The following is a 7,775-nucleotide window of genomic DNA, read 5'->3' as shown; positions in this document are numbered from 1 at the left end:
ATATACAAATCAAGTGTAGTAGTAGTAAACTCCTCGTAATAGGATCTGAAAGGTTGAATTAACCACAACCTTTTCTCCACCATTACTCTTCCTTTAATCACAAAATCATTGATAATGTGAAATTCCTCTCTATATGTCTACTCTCTTGGGATACTGGATTCTATACATACCTTTGGCAACTACTTTTGGTTAATCAGGAAATTAACACTAGTAGTTTAAGGCAATTTGGAATGGTGCCAAAGATGTATAGAACTTTCCTTAGACTGAATAAGTACCTTTCCTGCAACTTTAACATTCAGTCTCTCTCTGGTAGACCTAGAGACTTCAGATAGGTTTTTACACTTCTCCAAAATCACTATTCCACCCCCAGAGTAACCACCATCTTATCAGAAAGATTTACTAGCACAAAGGCAAATTTCGAAATCTGATATGGTGTAGTCTAAGAGTTTTAAACACACCCTTATAGACCAACATATAGTTCCTCTTATTTATCTTAAGATTTACTTGATTGTCTTCCAATGTTCTTCTCCTGGATTAATCTGATACCTACTCATTACTCCCACTCAACAGCAGGTGTCTGGTCTAAGACATACAAAAGCATATCTAAGACCTCTCACTGTTGATATAAGAAATTCTTTCATGGCTTTATCTTTTCTGGAATAGTTAAGACTTTTCCTTAGATAAATAAAATCTATGTCTAAGAAGTTGTGAAGCTTCTATAGATTGCCATTAGAAAGAAAATGCTTCAGCATCTTACTAAAGTAAGTTGCTTGCATTAGAGTAAGTAATTACCAGGTATACCACAAGCCATAGGTTTAGATAAACTTAAACCTATAATACTAGGAACAGGAAGTTTTGTTAAGTCCATAGAATAGACTTATTAACTAAAATTTCCTTTTATGTCCTTGTAATAGAAAACTTTAGGTTACTCCATGTGAATGGATTAAACCATAGTTCTATTGGCTTTTCTTCTTAGTTTCTTATCTTGACAATCCATTACTTGTTTAAACTCACAATGGATTTTAATCACTAGTGTCTCCCAAGTCATAAGAAGGTGAGTTCCTAGAAACTCTCCCACTACGACAAGGTACCGTGAATTATGTCGAAGAAAACTAAATGGTATTAACCTCTTTGGTTGTGACAAGACAACAGAGGCAGTGGGATCATCATATGTTATATAAGATGATAGAACACTTTTGGAATCAAGAAAAATATCTCCTTTATTTGCTACTTGTTTTTCAGACTTAGTCATTTTCTTAGAAAAGTAGTATTTGTTTGAACAAACACTTTCTTATCTATTGACAATGGGATGGTCCACCCCTAATCACTTAGAAAAGCTAACAAACCATGGTTAACAGTTCTAGCTTTTCTTAAGATTTTTATTAGGTCATCCATGAATCTAGTAATGATTTACATTAAGTATACAACCATTACATCATTCTGAAATTGTATTACCATAGAAGGAATTAGGCAACGACTAGTAACTAATCATCAATACGCAACTCGAAATTTCTGGGGAGGTAAGTTTGGATATAATTCAAAAATCAATTTAATGATCTTTGAACTGCATATCTACTAACTATTTCTCCACCCCTATCAGTTCGCAAGATCTTTAACCACTTACCTTAATGGTATTAACCATTGCTAGAAATTAATGAAATTTTTAAACATTTTAAATTTCTTTGCATAAGGTATAATCTAGAGTTACGTTTTAAGAATACAACGAAAAACTCATATCCACCCCTGAATGTACATCCATCTGCGAATGAGGTGAACTACTTTCAGTGGATATAGGCATATTAACTCTTTGTAGAGATTGATCTTGTCAAATCCACTATGAACAAGATACAAATGCCATAGATTAAAAAAAATGTGGTAGAGTCTTTTGATGACATAGGTTTAGTTACATCAAAGAGTTCTTAGAATACTGCAAGTGGATCCTGGTCACAGAATACCTAACTCATATTCCATACAGTTTTAATCCATTAATAGAAGATGGATATTAAACACTTGAGAAAGTGTAACTGTATTGTATTCTGGAATTAGAAATATAAGAAAATTTCTATTTGGATTCTAAAATTAAAGTCAAAGACTTAAATTCAACCAAATATAATGTGTAATTCTTTCTTGGACCACCACTACTAATACAAACTCTAAGTCAGATTTGCCCATACAAGTAGGAGATTTCTAAGATTGAGGATTTATATCAATTAGGAATAGAATTTCGGGATTATAATCATATGCGTCATTTAATTTCTTAAGAGAAAATATAGAATGACATGAAATGATTTATAGACCATTCATCCAATGATATATTATTGAGCTAATTCGAAATGAATAAGCTAAGAGGAATTAGGATAATTTCGTTTAAAATAAGAATCCAACGATGCTTCGATTAGCGAAAGTCAAAGTAATCTTATTTATACAATCTTCTTGTTTCATATCGTAAAAATACTAGTCTAAGGTGTCATCAATTGATGAACAGCTAGATGTCGCATATACAATATTTATCTTTTGAGATCTAACACTATTATGTATGTCTAATGGTGAAAATCCACTAGGGATTTATCTCATTAGATAAACAAGCCAAGTTACACCAACAATGAAGATTCGAAATTAAACTACAACTTAATAACAGAAAATAACATGGTTCAATATAAATTCATACACAATTCAGAAATTATAAGCATATAGCAGGTAGGAATGACAAGTGAAAATACTAAAACTTACAATCCTAAATAATTTCCAAGGTTTTCAACAAACTGATATCAGTGTCCCGTTTAGGCGAGAGTCAAAGCTACCATTCATTGAATAGAGTTGTCAGCTCGTCTAAAATGTTAGACATTCTAGCAACCTTTTATTCGATCAAGATTGGAATTCAGCGTTGTCCCGTTTAGGCGAGAGTCAAGGCAATTCTCTCTTATGAGCTTCCACCATTGTTTCATAATTTGCAAGTCAAGTATGGTCGCCACCATTAGGGTGATCCATACCATACAAAACACTTACAAACTACTTATCATGCGAGGTTAAACGGTGCGAAATTGCTAATGAACGTTCCTCCATTAGGGAGGATTACCCACTAAAACAAACGCGGTGTAAAACCCACAATGGAGATCGAATATCTTAATAATAATCAAGCTCATTATTTAAAAAGAGTTGTATTTTCTTTGATTCTCTTTATTTATTCTATTTATTTTAAATATATATATATTTATTTAATTAAAATTTCCAATTTAGAATGAAAAGTTCCAAATATAAATTTTAATTTAATATTTATAAATTTTACTTAGATGGATATGAAAATAACATGAATTATTTCCATCTTAGTAATAATTTCCAATAAATATTTAGAAATAATCAATTTAAGTTGTTACAAAATTAATTTAAATTAATTTACAACTCAAATTTAATTTTCTATAAATATATATTGCATTTCGAAAAATTAAAGTATATAAGAATAAATTTTTCGAATAATGCATATTAAAATAAAAAAAAATAAATCCTGGAAAAATTATTCTAATTTAATGTTGGCCCAAAATTAATTAATAAAATTAATTTACAACAAAAAATATAATTTTCCTATTTAATTAAATATATAAGAAAAATTACAAATATTTAAGTATGATGATGAAAATCAACTTAAATATTAATTTTCTATTTAATTAAATACACTAGAAAAATACTTCAAGCAAAAATATCACCTATCTAGATTTTCCTTTGACTAATTAATTCAATTTCTAATAATATACTTTAATTCAATTTATTTTAAATTAATCAATAAATGAAAAAATCATTGATTTAAGTTGATCCAAGAATTAATTAAAATAAATAATTAATTTACAACTTAATCTATTTTTCAAGATAAAATTCAAAATTGTAGCATTTAAGAAATGCAATTTCGAAAATTGATTAATAAAATAAAGAAAAAATATATTTTGAAAATTATTTAAATTTAGTTGAAAAAATAAATTTCAACTAAAAATAATTTTCTATTTAATTAAATGTCATGAAAAAGAAATATTTAAGTATGATGATAAAATCAACTTAGATATTTAATTTTCAAATTAATTAAATGTATTAAATTCAAGAAATAAATAATTAAGTGTAGAGAAGGCTTAATTATTAATCTCTAGTTTAATACTAGGAAAAAATATACTTAAAATAAATTGTACCAAAATTAATTATTTAAATAATTAATTTCACAATGTATAATATTTTCCTATTTAATATTAGAAATAATAAGTAGTCTAGAAATAACTATCTAGAAAATATCTTATTTGACTAAGTATCTTTTCCACAAAATTTGAAAAAATATCTAATTTAAGTTGTATTAGAAAAAATCTAGAACTTAAATATTTTTCAAATTTAAATTTAATTAAATATCAAAAATTAAGTTGTAACCACTTAATTTGAAAATATTCCATTTTAAGTTAATATTCGAAAAGATATTAACTTAAAAAATATCTAAAGAATCTTAATAACCAATGCCTAAAATTCCTCAACTTAATTTTGAAATTTTGAATTCAAAAGATATTCAGATTTAAGTTGGTTAGTTGAAGATAACTAAATATCAACTTAAATAGGAATATTTAATGAAAAATTTAAATTAAGTTCCAGAAAGAATCTAGATGGTTATAATTCTATATTTAATTAAATACAAGAAAATACATATAGTTTAGCTTAGAATATAAAATTCTTTAAACTATGATTTTCTAAATTAATTTCAAAATAAATGAAATTAATTATGTTGCTAATCAATTTTAATTAGGTTAAACTAGTGTAATTAACCTAGTACAGTCATTCAAATCAGGCAAATGGGCCTTCACAATTGGGGTGGTTTGTGTGAGGGGGTGCTGGGTTCAGTATGTCGTACCCACTTCTATGGCTCCCAACTCTCACACAAGGCCCAAAAGAGAGGAATTTAACCTTAATAAGAACAACTGTTATTAATTGAATAAGCCCAATAACTAAATGGGCCTAAATAAATTCTATCAAGAACTATGATAATTTATTTTAGCAACAACAACCTATATGTATCTATAATCAAATTAAACACATAGGCTCACACAGGCACACTTTGGATGGGTCCTATCATGTTGCTAGGTCATACACAGATGAAAGAAGATTGTAAATATACCTGTTACAAATTATTATCTTGACCAAGGGAGCCATTAGATCATTAGATTCGGCAAAAGGTAACCATGGCTATTTGCAATCAAGTAATAATAGGTTTTGAAAACTTACACATAAGCTAAAACACATACTCCTGCAACAAGGTTAGCTGGATAGTTGGATGTAGGATTTATTTAATTTTAAATTAAATAATTAATTTCGAAATTAAATAATTAATTTAAAAAAAAATTCGAAAATTTTAAAAAAAAATTGAAATAAAAAAAATCGAAATTAAATTTAAATTTAAATTTAAAATTAAACCTACAATTTTGAAAAATTAGGTTTCAACCAACCTAAATATCATTTCAAAATTTGCTAACTACTTTTAAAATTTAAATGTTATTTTAAAAATAAAAATTAGAAAAGATAAATGAAATATCTTTTCAGATTTTAAATTTAATTTAAATAAATAAAATAACAAAATTTAAAAGTTAGCAAAATATCTTACATCTATTTAAAATTACATGATTATGAATATCTTATTTTAAATTTAAATAAGGTCAAAATATCTAAAAAGATTTTTAAAAAAAATCTTAAAAGATAAGATATAATTAAAAATATCTTAAAAGATAAGATATCTTAAAAATATCTTAAAAGATTTTATAAATATCTTATAAAATCTGACCTTAAATTTAAAAAAAATAAGATATAATCAAATTTAAAAATAAGATAGATTTTTAAGCAAGAAGATAGATACTAATTCTATTCAAATTCAAATTACACTAATATCTTGAATTAAATTTAAAAATATTAAATTAATTCAAAATGATAATTAGAATTGAATTAGGAATAGTAATAGTATAAATACAAAACTATACAAAAAATTGGAAGTTAATTCCATGAAAAAGCATGAAAAATTGAAGAAAAACAAAAAATTTCGAAACTGTACGGACAGATTTGCGATCGCAGGAAAATATCAGCACAGCCCCGATTTTTTCAAATCTTCAAAAAATCATAACTAATTCAAATAAAATCCAAATTAAGTTCTGTAAAAGGCTAACTTCCTTAATTTTTTCCATACTATCCAATAAAAATAATTCCAGAGATGAAATCGCAATTATTTTTCACGAAAATTTCACAAACATCAATCAATCATCAAATAACACTCAATACAACATGATACCATCCAAAGAACATACAAACAATCGTTTTAAAGTCCAAATTTCTTGCAAGTAAATCAATTACCATGGCTCTGAGGCCAGTTGTTGGAAATTATTTTACCAGGATCTTAGATCTACTCACAAGTATGTTTATTAACATCCTAAATATGAACTTTCTAAAACGATAAATTAAACACATATAAAGTTTAGGAAACCTTACATTGGGTGCAGCGGAATATAATGACTCCTTCCGTTCAAATATCTAGCCCTTGATTCCTTTATGTAGCAGAGCATTATCAATATCTGAACCTGGATCTCTTTCTCTGAATCTTTGATGCTGAAACTCCTTTGCTGATGATCTTTCTTCACGATCTTCCTCACTATGATTGAGGTATTGCTTGATGTGTAAGGGCACTACTCTAATCACTAAGGATTTCGAAATATTGAAGAAGAAGAGAGAGAGTGGTCAGCTAAAGATAGGGAGAGAGAAGGCTCAGTTTTTCTGATTCAGAAAGTCTGAAGAAAAGTGTAATTTTCCTGAAGCCTTCACTATCTATTTATAGCATTCCACTAGGGTTAGATTTGAATTATATGACATTAAAATAATGAAAAAATCAATTTAAAATAGCTACATAGGTGGCCGGCCATAGCATTAGTGGATTGGGCCTTGGGCTTTGCAATTTTACAATTTTAACACCTTTTGTATCTGATTTTCTCAAAAATGCCAATTTCCTAATTCAACCATTTAAATGCCAATTCTAACTATTTAATAACTATAAATAATTATTAAATAATATTGTCATTTATCATATTTATTAATTGAACCATACAAAGTATCATAATTAACAAATATGCCCCTATAAACTCTTTCTTTACAATTTCGCCCTTACTTAGTGAAAATTTCACAAATAGACATAGTCTAACTTGTGAATTATAATTGATTAATCAAAACCAATTACATGAGTCTTACAAGCAATATTATCTCAACTAGTGGGGGGACCATGGGTCTATATAACCGAGCTTCCAATAAGTAGATCAAGAATTTAGCACTAAAATTCACTAACTTATTAATTCTTCGTTGAATCCACACATAGAACTTAGAATTGCACTCTCAGTATATAGAATGCTCTATATGTTCCACCATATAGACACATCATTAGTTATCCATTGTTATAATCCTAATGTGATCAATGATCCTCTATATGAATGATCTACATTGTAAAGGGATTAAATTACCGTTACACCCTACAATGTATTTATTCCTTAAAACACTTGACCCCGTATAAATGATATTTCAGCTTATGTGAAATGAGTACTCCACCATTTATGTTCGTTTGGTCAAGCTCGAACGAGATCATCCTTTGCTTACTATTCGCCAGATAGAAGCTATAGATTCCATGTTTATGATAGCGCTCCCACTCAATTGCACTACCGTGTTCCCAAAATGTACGTATCACCCTGACCTAAAAGTAGGCTTAACTAACAAATCAAAGAACACGAATA

This window comes from Cannabis sativa, chromosome 1 (genome assembly GCF_029168945.1).
Source record: "Cannabis sativa cultivar Pink pepper isolate KNU-18-1 chromosome 1, ASM2916894v1, whole genome shotgun sequence".
NCBI classification, from domain to species: Eukaryota; Viridiplantae; Streptophyta; class Magnoliopsida; order Rosales; family Cannabaceae; genus Cannabis; species Cannabis sativa.
Note: the sequence above shows the minus strand (reverse complement) of the source record.